At 37.7% G+C, this 16,675-nt stretch overlaps 1 long non-coding RNA gene across 2 annotated transcripts in view; it reads left to right on the top strand.

The window, feature by feature from the left end:
* LOC129418634 (uncharacterized) overlaps positions 1 to 16,675 on the top strand; it is an 84,357-nt gene that overhangs the window by 49,993 nt on the left and 17,689 nt on the right. The window contains exon 3 of one of the 2 annotated variants that reach the window (XR_012357610.1): positions 12,573 to 15,618. The exons of the other annotated variant lie outside the window; for it this stretch is intronic. This is a non-coding gene — a long non-coding RNA (uncharacterized lncRNA). Of the gene's footprint in view, positions 1 to 12,572; positions 15,619 to 16,675 lie in introns of those variants that run through there. 2 annotated transcript variants of the gene reach the window in all.

Genomic DNA, 16,675 nt, shown 5'->3' with positions numbered 1-16,675 from the left:
ATTTGTTGTGAATTACTGAACTACTGAACATTAAACTATACATTTTTGAAGGTGTAAAGACAGTATACTATAGTATATTTGTGATTTGCTGTATAACATGTATTATAGCTAACAGCAGAGCTCCATTAAAGGCGCGGTGCATGATTTTTGTAAAAACACTTCGGAAAAGGGAGTCGGGCCGACTACCAAAACACACTTGTAGCCAATCAGCGGGGTGTCTACTAACTGACATTGTTGCATGGGTTGCGTATGTGTGGGGGTCTATAAAAAGTCTACTTATCTGATTCTTGATTTTTGTGCAGTTGCTTGATCATAGTCTTCTTTATCCTCTGGATAAACCATGTTCCCATTAAGAAGAGAAAGATTGTGGGGTGATGAGGGTATGGGGTGTTGAGGCATTTAGATAAGATCATCCCCAAATATGCACTTGCCTGAATCATGCACAGACCCAGGATATTCCACAAAGTGCTTAGCTGATTCATCAAAATAGAGCTCTCACAGCTGTGTTGGGATGGCAGTAAATATGTGGTAGTTTGTTGGAAAAAATACATTTGAATAAAATTTATTTAATATGTTATTGACTTCTATATGTTTTCATTTATTGTGATGGTTTATTCATTAATTTATTCATTTTATTCATGTTTTCTGTTGTTTTAAGTAAATAAAACAATATGCTAATTTTCTCGTATTTGAGGCGTGGTTTAAGAATGCCCAAAGCTGTTTATTGGGCGTTACGAATGTCTATCAAATGCATCTGTACATAGCTCATAGCCAATCGTTTTAAATTATACCAGATGACGTATGTAGAGCACTGATCTATATAAATGACTGGATTGCGCATAGAACGCTTAACGTAACAGCGTGAGGTGAAGCCATCGCAGAGTTCGAGCCGCCATCTTGGTATACCCAACCGGCAGAGGGTGTCATTGACTTACATTCAAAATCATGTTTTAAATTCCCCCGCTTTACAGCGTATCAGTCATGCAAGATTATTTTTAGGATATGTGTACGTAAATTAACTGTTAATTCTGGTGTTATTTTCAATGTTTATGTTTTAATCGGGCAGGAAAATGGATTTATAAAAAACCGTTAAGGTGAGTGTGTCTGCTGCGTTCTGTTAATGACACGGGTACAAATAAAGTTTTTTCTGAAATTCAGCTACACAGTCAGCGTTATTTCTCTAAATAAGTTTGAGTAACTTGTAAGTTTAGATGACATAAAACCAGCAAATTATTGCATGAAAATACGGTACAAAGTATGATTATTTATATAGATTTCAGAATGAGCACGTTTGTCATTAATACTAAATGCTGCGGTCTGTCTGCTGATCTGATACTGTAATGAAGATGAATGTATAATAACTGATTAAAAACTAAAATGTACAACTTTCAGTAAATAACTATTTACATGCTTAGGACGTTTGTGTTGTAATAATGTACAGGGTAACTTCAGATATAAAAACGAAGACTTGTAAAGTGATGTTTTATCATTAAAATCTGATCGCGTCCATTGATTTTATGGAATGTTTGGGTATACCAACATGGCGGCGCGGTGGCTTCACAATTGTGACGTCATGCGCAATCCAGTCATTTATATAGATCAGTGATGTAGAGCGACATCAATTCAAACGTAAACAACTTTTATCGGTTCATGTGAAAACAGTTGAAAACTATGCAACTAAACCGGTAGCTGTATATTGATATTGAAAAGCAACACATTTTAGTGGCACTGTGACAACCACAGTACAGGCATAATGACAATATGATATTAATAAATACCATTTATAAGGTAATTGTACATCGTCTACGATGATGCCTAGCAGATTGGTCTTATAAAACTCTGTTACATCATGTCTTGCCATATCCAAACATCCTTCTTGTATATGAAATTGTTTAATGCCAAAAGTTGCTCTTTTTTAAATAAACTTGCGTTCAAAACTACTTAGAACACTGTCTAAGGCTGCATTGAAATGTAACTTTGGCGTCTGTTGCCGTGTTATAACAAATAACAAAACTGCTTCGGTGCGTTGCATAGACGTCGTCATCGTCTTGCTGCCCCTCTCCATTCTGTGATTGGTTCCCTATTTCACGGGCAAAAAGGGGCCATAGTTTCCATGCTAGACTTGCAACATGAACAAATTTGCTTGCAAGGCAGCATGGGGAAACCCAGGCTTGCTATCAATACATATTAAATAACTGTTTGCTTGTTTTACTCATTTTGGTCAACATGATGGTGATATCCATACTTAACGCAATCAGCCAATAATGTACTTTTAGTGCTTGTTAAAGCTCCACTGTGTAGGATCTACTCCCATCTAGCGGTAAAATTCTATATGACAACCAACTGAATATTACTTTCTAGCCCCCCCCCCCCCCATTCGAAACGCGTTTTAACTAGTACGGTGGCCCTGTCATGCCAAGGTTAACATGGCTTCCAGTAGCTACAAAGCAAAAGCAATGAAAAAAATGAACAATTTGCAATGTACTTTGCCTGTGATCCATCAAAGCACACAGATGTATGTTAAAAAGGTAAAAAGTCTGATTGTCATGATATGTCCGCTTAAAATCACATACAAAAAGCAACGATATACGTAGCTAAGATACTCCTTTTTCATCAATGCAAGGAAAAATATCCCAGGGGCTGTTACACTTGGTATTTAGATGTGTTTTCATCGATCAGATCACAAGTGGACGAGAGAGACACATCACGTTTACACTTGGTGTTTAAATCCGTCTCTTTTTGTCCATTTTTTTGTCCAATGCTTATGTTTTAAGTAAACGTTACATGTCAGTGTATATGTAAGAGCTTTAATCTCTGATATTGGTGAAATAAGATCGCTCAACTTTCACACGCTTGTAAAATGAAACGAAAGACGCGCAGATCAGCGGCGTTTTATCAATGAAAGGCTAAAAATAGGGCTGTCACCGTGTGTTTGTGCTAGAGGTCAGAAAAGATGAAAAACATTTATCTCAGTATCTCAGATTACATAAATGGGCGGAGAGACGGCGTGTGGCTGTTCGAACACATTAAACCACATGCGTGTTTACACTAACTGCATAACTATGCTATAGTTAGCCAAGGAACTATAAAACTTCAAGTTTACAACATAGACTGTATAGATGTAAACGAATATGCTGAATTACCTGTGGAGAAGATAGAAAGTAGCAACTTCAGTGTCCATTGAGCCCCATCTTGGAAAACTAACTCCAATATTGACTTTGGTCTTGATGTTTTTCCTGTCGCGTTGTCATTTAAAACCCCCTTTTCGCTTCCTTGGCGACTTGTTTTAATGTCCTCGAAAATATGTCTTCAACAGGCTTTCCAATCAAAGCATTAGATCACAGGTTTATCTCGGCGTGCGGCTGTTGTAAAATCCGAAAGATTCAGTCTACGCAGCTCGCAGGCTGCATACGTCATCAAGCCTGGTTTATTTAAATTAACTGAGCATTACATTCGCAAGGCATAAGCATATTACATCAATTTACAATTAATTAAGAATAATTGTCAGCTTTATAATTGTTAATATTCCGAAATAAGACTGTCTTGATGACGTATACCGCCTACACATGCAACCTCGGGAGGCTTCAGCTAGCGGCCAGCTTGAGTGTGCTCTGAAAGCGCGAAAGGCGGAGCTTGAATTTCAGGAATGTCCCTCGTCGGCGAATGTATTTCAAAGATGGAGGCACAACATGGATTCATCCAGAGAGCGATTCGACGGTATGTATTTTAAATAGCAGGTACGAGAATACTTTGATTAGTGGGGTGGAAGTAATTACACATGAATGAGCACATACTTTTGAAAGAAAACATGGGTTTTTGCTAAGAATTAACTCAAAAAAGTACACAGTGGAGCTTTAAGTACTTATTTTAGTAATAACTGATAATAGCTGATTCCAAGCTTACAGTAATGATTAATTCCAAGTTGTTCCATTACATGGCCTTGCACAATAAAAGGCACTTCCTGGATTGGTTTTGTTTAAAACAATGCAGAACAACACCACAGAGATGCAATAAAAAGAACATTTATGGACGTTGGACATAAGAGATAACTAGTTGGACCAGGGGTAGGACATTTAAGGTGAACTGAAGAGCGGACTAGTTGCACCCAGACAAGGGGGAAGGAGTTGTATGGGGAGAGGAGTAAGAATGAGTACAGCAGTTCAAAGGAGAGTAAGAGCTGTTGTCAATGATAAAATAACATCCACCATCATAACATAACTTGTGCTGAAGTGGGAGGAAACATGAGGACATTTGTGATTGCATAGGACAACGTAACATTCTACCATTTACATGCAATCGCAAATTGGTTTGCAGCCCAACCGAGAATCCTCTGTACTCTCCTTTCCTTAATTCCATTAAGGATTTTTTTCTGCCTGGAGGAGGATCTATGATCATCGACCTTCTGTATGCAGTGGAGGCTGGCTGCAGAGACATCTCAGCTGAAGATTGTCAGGGGTGGATAAGTCATGCTAAGCATTTCTACGTTACAAAAATTAAAACTATACTTATTTTCTGTTCCTTTTTTGATCTGTCATTTTGTTTTATTTTAGCAATTTTTGTAAACAAAGGGCTAAATGTTTTTTTTAATTACAGACAGCAATTTCCTCATGCCAATTAAGCCTTTACTGCAGCTCTGTCACTTTTTTACAATCCATAAAGTATTGATGGTTCCCTCACTACACACATACTATCCAAAATTAATCCATACATTCACACACAAAAAATCATCACACACGCATGCACGCACGCACACACACACACAAAAAGATTTATTATTATCTTTAAAAATAATTTTCAAATTGTATAGAACATACATGTCGGACTGAAACATGACAAGTAATGCAGTTTTTGTTATGCCATTAATTGTTATCATTTTGACAGTCTGTACGTTATTATTGACTAAATGTTTCTGTTGAATAGAATATTAGTTCAAATGTTTTGACTGAATGACTCGATTTTGAATCTGGTTTGCTCTGTTTTGATAGAGTTAGTATATGAAGAGTTTCGTTGCAAAAAAACGAGATAAATCCATTTTTTAACATTTTTGTCAAAACATGTTTATTATTATGTTATGATGTTATTATTTTGTTTTATGGTGCTACTTAGCTGTATTTTTTAAGTTATGACGGTTTAAATCAAAACAAACCAACTGCAGTTGCATTGATATTAATTGGAATGCACAACCAAAAAACAAGATTTCTGAACAATTACAGTTTTTTACAATCACTTTGCTACTATTTTCAGAACATTGATGTCATTTTTCACAACTCTAGACACAAAACCCACAACCAAAGACCAAAATGCACATTTTTCAAAACTCTTAACTCTTTTCTCAATTGCTTGGATACAATACACATAAAACTTGGATCATTTGTTCATTCAACCAAAATCACATGTTCAATATGACACAACTTACACAACATCAACTTGACACAACATCAAAGTACTACTGTTTCAAAAGGCTATTCACACATCACATTTCAAATAAGTGTCTATTCATTTTCTTACAATGATCTAACTATCAATCAATACAACTGCCCAAAATGATAAGTAACTGTTGCATTATTCGTAATAGTTGTATGGAAACAGACAAAGAATCTTCCATGTTTACTGAAAATCATGAAAGTTTCAAGATAATGAGGTTCATTGTAACCAATAAGCATGGAGCATGAACCAATTATCACTGTACTGTATAGCTGCAGGCCCTTGTAATTGCTTGTCCAATTCTGCCAACTTGTTACTGATGATTGAGTGCAGATTGTGAAATGATGTGACCTATGTTGTGATTGTACTGTAGTGTTTTCATCAATACATTACAAACTTTGTTCAATGATTCCAATGTGTCTGTCGTATTCTCTCTACTACTGCAGAACTTTTACAGATATGTATTTGCTTTACATGTACCATAATGAAATCTGTATCACCAATTTTGTTCTACAATACTTAATGATTGTACAAACAATTACTTAGTGAAACTATCAGTTGCTTGTGTGTGGGTGATCTATAGTTATGTTTCCATGGTATTTCACAGTAAATTTGTGTTTTGAAACAATGATTGTGCAAGTGCAAGATGTCTTTAAAGATGTGAATGCACAATGCAATGTTTTGAACACTAGACAGCCTGTGTTACAAGTGATTACCGTTTTGAGTTTTGTATCCAGAGCTGCGAAAAATGACATCAAGGTTCTGAAAATAGTAGCAAAGTGATTGTAAAAAACTGTAAAAAAAACTGTGGTTATCTCGTTTTGCAACAAAACTCTTCATATCTAGAAAAAGATGTTTAGCATTTTGAAATGTATAGAGTTTGTAGATAATTGTAGATAATTGGCCAGATAATTAACCATTTGGACGTTTGTGTGATGTAGGTGTGTTGATGTGTTAGGTTTTCAAAAAGTATTTTAAGTTTTAGAAAATTCTTGTAATTTGATAAATGAAAGCAATTGAAAAAAAACTGTAAAACTACACATGTGCTTTTAGTAATGTGACAATAATCTGATTTGATTATGCACCAATAATTTCTGTAAAATCAGGAATAACATCTTTCAATAATATCTTATTTAAATTTAATCTCTAGACCGAATCACGCTAAAAACTTTTTCCATTTGGCTCAGCTGAAGTATTGTGCAATAACTATGTATACATAATGGGGAAATTTAGTAAACACTAGCAGTATTAATGCAAATGTTAGACTGTTTATATCGTTAGACAGGCCACTGTAGTCAACACCCTGTACTGCAGATGATGCAGAACGCAGCAGTGCTTCATACACCTGTATCACAATTTGAGCCTGTTTAATGAAGATGGTTAAAGTTGACATATCATTAAAATCTGAATTTTTCCATGTTAAAATGCTATTTTAGAGAAATGTTTGCTCACACAAAGTGGCAATTTCAACATATAATAAATTATTTATATGGTATTTTGAGCTAAAATTTGACATCTGCATTACTCTGGGGACACCAAAGATTTATTTTACATCTTAAAAGGGTCTTGTGAAATGTCCCCGTTAAACAAACTGGGTTACAGAATTAGTTTTGAGTTGACAAAACCAAACCAATGAAATCGGCCTTTGTTGGATCAATTTTCACATATAGTTAATTTAAAAAGAACAAAACCCAATTCACTTATGGTGCTTTTCCATTGCATAGTACCCCACGGTTTGGTTTAGTTTGGGTTGGGTCAGCTTACTTTTGGGAGCTTTTCCATTAGGTGCAGTACGTGATACCCAATACTTTTTTTCGTACCACCTCGGTTGGGGTTCCAAGCGACCCGAGCTGACATCAAACGTGACGCGAAAACACTAGATTACTGATTGGTCTGAAAGAAACGTCACTAACAGCGTCATCGCTAGAATGTAAATTAGCTTCATCTGTGCTAGGCTAGCTTGCGCTGTCTCAAGCAAACATGTTGTCGTCTGTGCTCTGCTATAAGTTCCCAAACACCATTTTAGCGATAAAAGCAATGTGCAAACATCTATTTGTGGTGGCCAATTTTAATTTTGTGGCGGACTGAGAAATAAATAAATGTATGGGAATGTACAACGACGCTCTCCTCTCACTTGTATGATGTCACAGCTGCAGGCAGCACAAATATAACGACACGCCTAAAATCCCTCCCACTGCAAAGTGATACTAAACTCGATGGAAAAGCTAACCACGGCAAAGTGAGGTGAGCTGACCCGACCCAAACTAAACTAAACCGAGGGGTACTATGCAATGGAAAAGCACCATTAAAGTGAACCAGAAAAGGAACTAGCCGAATGTGACCTCAGTCCTTTTGGTGTTCACAATATAGTGGACTCAAAAGAGGACCCAGTTCTTTTTTAGTCCTCTTCAGAACTGAAGTGATCTCAGACCCTTTCTTGTTCACATCACAACTTCATAAGAACTCAGACTCCAGCTTTCTGTGCAGCAGTTTATTTTGATAAAATGTCAAAACCACACGCGAAACGGACCAGGACCTCATTTCACATATCAAAAAGAGATCAAACCACAAAAGAACCCAAAAGCGAACCGTACTCAGACCACCTCCAGACCTCCAGACGTGGTCTGAGTTCGGTTCGCTTTTGGGTCCTTTTAGGGGGGTCTGAGATCACTTGGTTTGTTCACATATACACCCTGAACTGCTCTGAGAGCGTTTGGAGGGCTCAAACTAACTAGGTGTGAAAACACCCGTAGGGGCTGTTTACACTTGGTGTTAAGATGTGTTTTCATCGATCGGATTACAAGTGGACGAGAGAGACAGATTATGTTTACACCTGGTATTTAAATCCGTCTCTTTTGTCCACTTTCGACCGCTTCTGTGCTGAATACTGTGAGGGGGTGGTCTGTGAGACGGTGGGTGAGTCTACTGTCATTCAAACCCGAGCGGGAGTAATTATGAGTTTATATGGACGCAAACTAATATTATGTCGGAATCCACTGCTTGTTTAGCAAGTAAACATGCTGCACAGTGTTTGGTACGTGTCTATGTAAGAGCTTTATCTGAATTTTCGGCGCAACTGATGAAATGATCGCGCAACTTTCACACGCTTTCAAAACGAAACTACGGAGATCAGCCGCTTTAGTTTTATCAATGAAAGGCTAAAAATAGCGCTGTTCACCGTATGTTCACGCCTGAAGTCAAAAAAAAGACGTAAAACTTGTGTTTAATACCTCAGATTAGATAAATGGGTGGAGAGAAGGCGGGCGCGTGTGGCTGTTCGAACGCATTCAATCACATGTGCGTTCCGCAACTCCAAAGCGATCCGATCGAAAGTGGTTTCGACTACCTCTGGATGTGGTTGAAAGTGGTCGAAAGTGGACAAGCTCAAAACGTTTTGAACACCGTTTACACCTGGCATTAACGTCGTCCACTTGTGATCCGATCGACGAAAACGCATGTTAATGCCAAGTGTAAACAGCCTCTAAGTCAAAACCCGGCAGCTTTTAGAGAGTGAAGAAGGAGGTAGAGGAAGAGGCAGAGGAAGACCTGAAGCAGGAGGAGAACGTGCACAAAGAAGAAGAGGACCAAACTTTTCAAATGGCATTACTACACAATGTTGCCTTTCAATGTATTTCAGAGAGTATTATGGATGGATGCTGAGGAAATCCTGCATGAATTCATATTTATTGATGAGGCAGTGTTCAACCTCACAAAAGCAAGAATGAGAGGCAGAAATATCATTGGCCACAATGTGTGGAAACTTCTCTGTACAGAGTGCGGATGAGAGGAGGAATCCAGAGAGAACAAAGTGAAGGAAGAGACCAAGGAAGAGAAAGGCCTGGAGGGGTAGAACATGCACAAAGAAGAAGACAACCAAATATGTGTAACAAAATTCGTGCTACAATTGTGGACCATGTAATAAACCACGGACTAACACTGAGGAAGGCTGGACTGAAAGTATAGTCTAACCTAAGCAGGTGCACGGTGGCATCAATAGTTCGGACATTTCGAGTACAGGTGAGAAACTTATCTTCCGTCAACAGAAAATCCATAGCTGCATGTACTATGTAACACACTCTCCATATAGATGTTACTCTGAGGGGATTCAACAGATAATCGAGTTAAATACTGTGAAATAACCTTTTCACAAAACCAATGATCTTTTATCTTATTTTATTTATCCCACATATGCTCCCAAACATATTCAAAGAAAACAAGAGATACATAGAAACCACCTCATGAGTCTTCAGATCACTTAAGTTTAGTTGATAATGTTAGAGTTCCAAGTCCAGAGCAATACTTGAGTCTGATTCAATGATTAAATCCCCAATTCCGTATTGCAAAGACATGAAGCAAACTGGAATGCTGCCCATAGGCCTGCTGTCCTCAACACTGCCAAGAGGCCACAGCAATAGCAGTAACACTCAGTTCCAATGTCAAAAGAAATCAGAATTAATCCACTGGTGAAGACCACAAATGAAGACACAATGATTCCTCCAGAAGTTGCCACTAACAAGCTTCACTCAATACAATGAAGTTTTTGGTTCTACAACAAAAAGTCCCTTCTAAAAGAAAACAAATAACCAACATCAGTACACCCATTTGCAAAACACATCCATAATACAATCACCTCATACTCACATTAGAGCAGAAACTCAAAGAGTTCTCCACAAAAGGACTTTAGATGTCATATCTGAGAGGGAGCACAAACACATGGTTCTCCTCTACCAAACAAATCTCACTTACTCTGTCAAACCGGTCTCTTTGTCAACAATGAGCCATATCCTTAAAAACCATCAAGTTCTGATGACACAACTATATAAAGTGCCATTTGGAAGAAATTCAGACAGGGTGAAAATCCTGCAGTGTGAATATGTGGAAACTGTATAATTGTGTACTGTGCACATAACCTTTTACTGTACATGTAATTTTAATATATAGCAGACCTACATTATATTGATCTACACAATGTGATATTTTGCTGTATTTCAGAGAGTTTTGCAAATGGATGCGGATAAACTACCGCATGAGTTTATATGCATTGATGAGGCTGAATTTAACCTGACAACAGTGAAAAGAAGTGGAAGAAACATCCTTGGCCAAAGCGCTATTGTCAATGTACCAGGACAACGAGGGGGTAACATTACCCTTTGTGCTGCCATTACACAGAATGGGGTCCTCCACCACCATGCCAACTTGGGTCCTTACAACACTGACCTCATTCTTACATTTTTAGACAAATTACACAAAATTATCACAGCAGCAAACCAAAGGGACCAGATGCAATATATTGTCGTCTGGGAGGAAGCATGTGATCAAATTGAAGCAGCATCCATACAAGGAGATCAAGGAGAGTCTTTTGGAGTGACAAATATATCCTACTTCAATTTGATCACTCCAAAAGATTCTTTTCACATTGCCTTGCAAATGAAAATATAGCCTGTGATGTTGACGAGGTCCTGAGGCCAGATCCGGCTAGGTGGAGAGATGTTTAGGTTTGTTTTTTATTCGGTACTGAACTGGATATGTAATATGTAATTTATGTTACAGTATAACTGTAAGCTTACAGTACAATGGTCCGTTCAGTAATGTTCTGTATATGAAAACTGGAAAATGTTTTGTTATGAATGTTTTTTTGAATTGTTCATTATTGACTGACTTGAGTACATGACAATAAATAAATATTTTCATTAGTCTGCACAATTGGTGTCATGTGGTGTTGGTGAATTTATTTTTTACACTTTCTCTACTCAACCTAAAACACTTTCAGCATTTACACAAAGGATTGTTCAACTGATTCAAACAGAATCAGACCATACTGTATGATGGTTGTGTTTATGTTATGACAAGACATTGTATAGTTTTGGCAAAAGTGTTCTTTTTGCAAATAATCTGAGGTGTTGTGCTTAAGCAACTGAAAAAAAACTGTAATAAGTACCACAGTTCTGCATAATGAAAACCACATAGAGTAAAAATATTACAGAAACTCTTCTAAATCTCAAGAATAAATGAACATTAAACATTATACAACACATAAAATGATTAACATTTCCTCGTGAAAGCATGTTAGAAACTACAGATCAGCCTGATGAAGTATGCTAATAAAACCATTAATGTAGTTCCAACACAAAATAGTTAATTTGCATTAACATTTAGTCATTTTAGCAGACGCTTTTGTCCAAAGCGACTTACAAATGAGGTACCAATAGAAGCAATTAGAGCAACACAAGAACAGCAACACATAAGTGCACTAGAACTAGTCTCATCAAGTCTAACACAGTATACTGTACATAGCTAAGGGTAATTTTATTTTGTTATAGAAAAGAAAGATAAAGATAGAAAAATAGAAAGTGTTTAAAAGCGTCTACTTTAGAAAATGCTTATATCAGTGAATGAGCTGAAAAGACCAATAATGAAATGAAAGCATGCAGTCAGCTGCAAGAAATTATGACGTCCAAAGTGTGCATACACATTCATTGGCTGATGAATGGCTCAGCACAAGACCACCAATAAAATGAACATTGTCATCAGTGATGTCAATGATGGTCAATGAAAGAATTAGTACCTCAAGGGACTGACTCTATGGGTGGATGGGGTGTGGATGGAAGATTTAGTGAGAAGCAAGAAAGGGTCCAGTGATTGAGTTTGAATCTCTTTTTCTCTTCTTTGTCTTTTCATTGCCAAGTAGACAGGAATTCTTTTCCCTGCTTTCATGTGGTCAGTCCTCCAGCAGCAATCAGAGAGTAAACCACACAATTTACCCTGCCTGCCTACTAGACACCCACCCGATTGTGATTATTATTCCTGCATTACAACACTGAAGATTTAAAGTAAAGGGTTGGAGACACTGATTGTCGCTTGTAAGGGGTAAATTAAAGAACACAGAGAAGCTAAAGTGATTTTATCAACTGGCATGTAGTTTTGAGAAACCGTTTCAGCACAGTGTTATTATCTCTATGAAGATTCTTGAAATGCAGTTGATGCCATTTTATGACTGTAAATGATGGTTGTTACCATAGTCTTCATCTCTGTATTAAGAATGACCATTAGGATGTTAAATCACCTCTCTTTATTAATTCAAACGAGAGATTGAAATGTCCCATTAGCTGAGAAAAAAAGTTGCTTATTGAACTTTGTTTGCTTTATAGCCGTCCCACGCAGTCTGTGATGTGTCAGCAGCAGCAACATCTCCATGCAGCTCAGCGGGTGTTCACTCCTGCCTGATATTTCCTCGTCTTGCACTGGGCCGGGCCGGCCCGCCTCTCCTCTTAACCTCGAAGATCTCAATCTCTTCTCCCTCTACAACTACCCCTTGCTCCTGCCTACTGGGCCGACCTCAGAATCATCAGCCAGCAGAGTTGCAAGACTCATTTGTTTCATGAACGTTGCTGGTATTACTGTAAAAAAAACTATTTTCATGAGAAACCTGAATGTTTTTTAAACATTGATTTTTGTTCATCATTGGCTTACCATGGATGCCCACCTGGATCCCCCCAGATCCTTTAATGCTTTCAGCACAAAAAAATGTCCTCCACTGCCGTTAGGTCCGAAGTTGCTGTTGGTGGTCCTCTTTCCGTGGCCACTTGCTCTTTTTTGTTAGCGGCAAGCTTTTGTTTTACCCATCTTCTGACACCATTGGATCTTTTTCAGCATTAAGCAGCCATTCTTGTGATGCCAGAAAATGAGGACAAACTTACTGCTACCTCCTCCCATGCCTGCTTCACCTCAAGGGGCTTTTGTGGAATCCAGCTTGTTGTCCCGTATAGATTTTCACACAGAACATTCACTGGCTCTGCATCTTCATACAGACTACCATTCTCTACACATTTCAATTTGTCACACAGATCTCTGCGGCGAGTGAATGAGCCGTGCCTTGTGGTACCATCATAAAAGCAAACAAAATCAGTTCCTTCTTCATTGACCTTCATTGTTTCTAGAAACAGTTTTCTAATTCTACCCCAAACAACCCATCAGCATCATCTTTTACTGATTTAATTTAATTCTCTTCTCACCTATTGTCACAGTTGTCAGCTTATTACATCTCAGCACTCTTCTGCTTCATTTATCTCTGATCAAGACCAGATTTATGGAGTCTTGAGAGGCTTTAAGACCAAGACCACAAGATCAATACCCCAATTCTGGCAGTAAGCCATCTGTTGATCAGCTTATAAAACTAACACTTCCAGTGACAAAATGTATAAAAATGAAATCTAGTTTATTTAACAAAGAGCCTAGTTTGTTCTTGGCTGCTCTTTATATGAAACCATATCCTGTGCTGGTTTATGGAAATGTGGCGGTCTTGTGCTAGAACAGAAAAAAGACTAATAGCCCACTGCATTTTAATGAAAAACCAGCGAAGTCAAGACCTCAGCTCTAGATTTCCCTCCAAACTTACCCAAAACCAAATGCTTTTGCACCTGACCGCTATCCTTGTAAAGTGTCAATTTAAGAATGGCAGATGTTAGAGAAGTGGTTACACATTTCAAAAGCTTGAGCATGCTTCAGTTTATTAGTGTGGCACAACCGTAGTGTTTTTTATTCCTTCTCAGTTGCCATATTTGTGTTTTTTATTTCACAGCATTTATACTTGAATAACTTTATTTTTATTGTGAAATTACTAAAAGGTCTAATCTGTATTTACTTTTTTTCTGGTTTCCATGTTTTGTAGGGAGATTCCATAGACGTAATGCATTTTATACTGTACAAACTGTATTTTCTATTCCCTTCCCCTAACCCAAACTTTAACCCCAACCATCACAGAAAACTTTCTGTTACCTTAGATTTTCAAGAAACATCATTCTGTTTATATTATAGGCTTGTTTTCTCATGGGTCCTCAAAATGTCCCCACAAGGTAAAAAAAATACTGGTATTTCTATTTTTGTAAGGACAATTGGTCCTCACAACATGATAATTACCAGGTACACACACACGCGCGCGTGCGCACACACACACACACACACTATCAAAGTCATTGAGCAGTCTCTCTTCCTGACTCAGGAAATGGAGTAAAGTTTCTGTGGCCGTTCCACTGGACTGACTCTTGTCTGCAACCCAGACACACACACGCGCACACAGAGAGAGAGAGATCTACTGTAGCTATTTGAATGAGGACATATCTCAGATTTATACTGCTTTATATGAAGCTAATTATAGACTAAACCGAGCTTTAACCTTACTCCTAAAAACTCCTGTAGGAAACTGTGATGATTTAATTTCTACAATTGTTTCTCTTTGACAGCATTACAATTAAATATATTTTTTCACTCTAAGTGGTGATGTGCTGTTGCAATTTAGCATTTGCTCACATTTTCATGATGAGTTCAGTGCACATTTTCTAGGTCATGCAGCTTTTAAAATAGCATACTTCTTAAGGTCTCTGTAAGCATAAGACGTGAAATGTTGAAGAAGGGAAACAAATATCACTAAATGTTTCAAATTTAAACACATGACCAAAAGTACAACTGTGATGCTGGTCAATGAGGCTTACAATATAATGTCACTTTCCTCTATGTGTATCTTACGTGACATACAGTCAAATAAATTTGAAGTATAATCCAATCTTCTTTTACAGTGTCTGTTTTCTATTTGACATCTTCTGCTCTCTTTACAGCCAAGGACAAGGTCTTTATTTCTAGATCACAGACTCCCTTTCTTCCCTCTCTTTTTTTCTGGCATATTGATGTTAGCTATGACAGAGATCTGGTTACATTTAAAGCTTATTCATGTTCAACTGTGGGTGTGTTGTTCTTCTAAAATAAAGCAAGAGACAAGTAAATAACAAACATTGTAGGGGATAGACAGTCTTTGTTCCAAAACAAACCATGATGCATGATGATCAAATGCATATTGACACCAAAGCTGTTAAAAAGTGTAATCCATTCACAGTAGAGCCCAATTTATGATCCCGCATAGCTATGTAGGTCTGCATAGCCTGATGCGCACCTCTGCAAAAATGTGACAGCGTGTCCGTTCTATGCAGACCACAATTGCTGTGATTGGTCCGCTGTGATAGCCACGTTAAAAACGTTTGTAAGAAACCAAACCATTTGTAAATCCGTTAAGATTTCAGCGAGATAAGATTATTTGTGTTCGTCCAGACTTAACATCAGATGGACAAGTGTTGAGCATTTGACCTTTTCAACTTTAGTTAGTGTGTAATGTCAACACAGTCTCACGGCAAGTCGTGTTATAGTAATGAAAATTTTGATTAATTTATTCGTGTTTGATGACACAAATTTCCGCTGTTTTTCGTGTCTCTGGAGATGAATGTCTTTTTCGTCCTTCCTAGCATGAATTTCTATCAATGGCTGTTCGTGTCTGTGGCACGACTTTCTTTATCGTGTAATTTTATATTTTGTTTTCTCATCGTTCTTTCCTATTTTTAAATCATTGTCGCTTGGGGTTAGATTAGGGGTTTGCGTTAGGATGTAATTTTATGCATGGGTATCTACATGTTTTTTGTCCGCCTTTAAAACTATTCTCGTCTGGAGTTGGAGTTAGAGTTGGGGTTTGGGTTAGAAAGTGATTCAAATCCCAAGCGAAAATGGTAAAAAAATAGAAAACAACGATATAAATATAAAATTACACAATAAAGAAAGCATGCCACAGACACGATCAGCCATTGATAGAAATTCGTGCTGGGAAGGACGAAAAAGACATTCGTCTCCAGAGACACAAAAAACAGCGGAAATTCGTGTCATCAAACACAAATAAATTTATAAAAAGTTTCGTAACTATAACACGACTTGCCGTGAGACTGGGTTGGTAATGTTGCTGTTTGCCTGTAAAAAAAGTTAGTTACAAAGTTAGTTAAAGCTAGACAGCAAAGAGAGACATTCAGTTTTTGCAGAAAACCCTTTTTTAAATAATGGCTCATTGGGACTACAACATGTTTCATTCTAATATTGCCAGATCAGTTTTGCTCATTTAATTATTTCCTGCCCATGGCAATAATAACAAATGTGAGCAAGCCCTGGTTGAGTTGCTTTTGTAGTATGTTGTGGCCATGTCTTGTGGCTGATTCTAAACCCAAAACAGGGGCCGAGCTGAGAGAACACGTTAATGTCAGTAAGAGGTGACTTTTTAAAATGTTAAAAAATCAGAGTGAGCATTTTGTGTGCTGTTTATGCACCTAAGCACCTCGCGTTGTAACTGCCTGCTGCGCCTTGCATTTTTACAGGAGCGCTCTCAGCGCCTGAAATTGAAAAATGTTTTTAGATGTGGGCTCACTTTTTCACTTTTGTAAGCCTT

Source organism: Misgurnus anguillicaudatus, chromosome 15 (assembly GCF_027580225.2).
Source record: "Misgurnus anguillicaudatus chromosome 15, ASM2758022v2, whole genome shotgun sequence".
In the NCBI taxonomy this organism is placed as follows: Eukaryota; Metazoa; Chordata; class Actinopteri; order Cypriniformes; family Cobitidae; genus Misgurnus; species Misgurnus anguillicaudatus.
The sequence above is the reverse complement of the archived record's forward strand: the minus strand, read 5'-3'. Positions and strand labels throughout refer to the sequence as shown.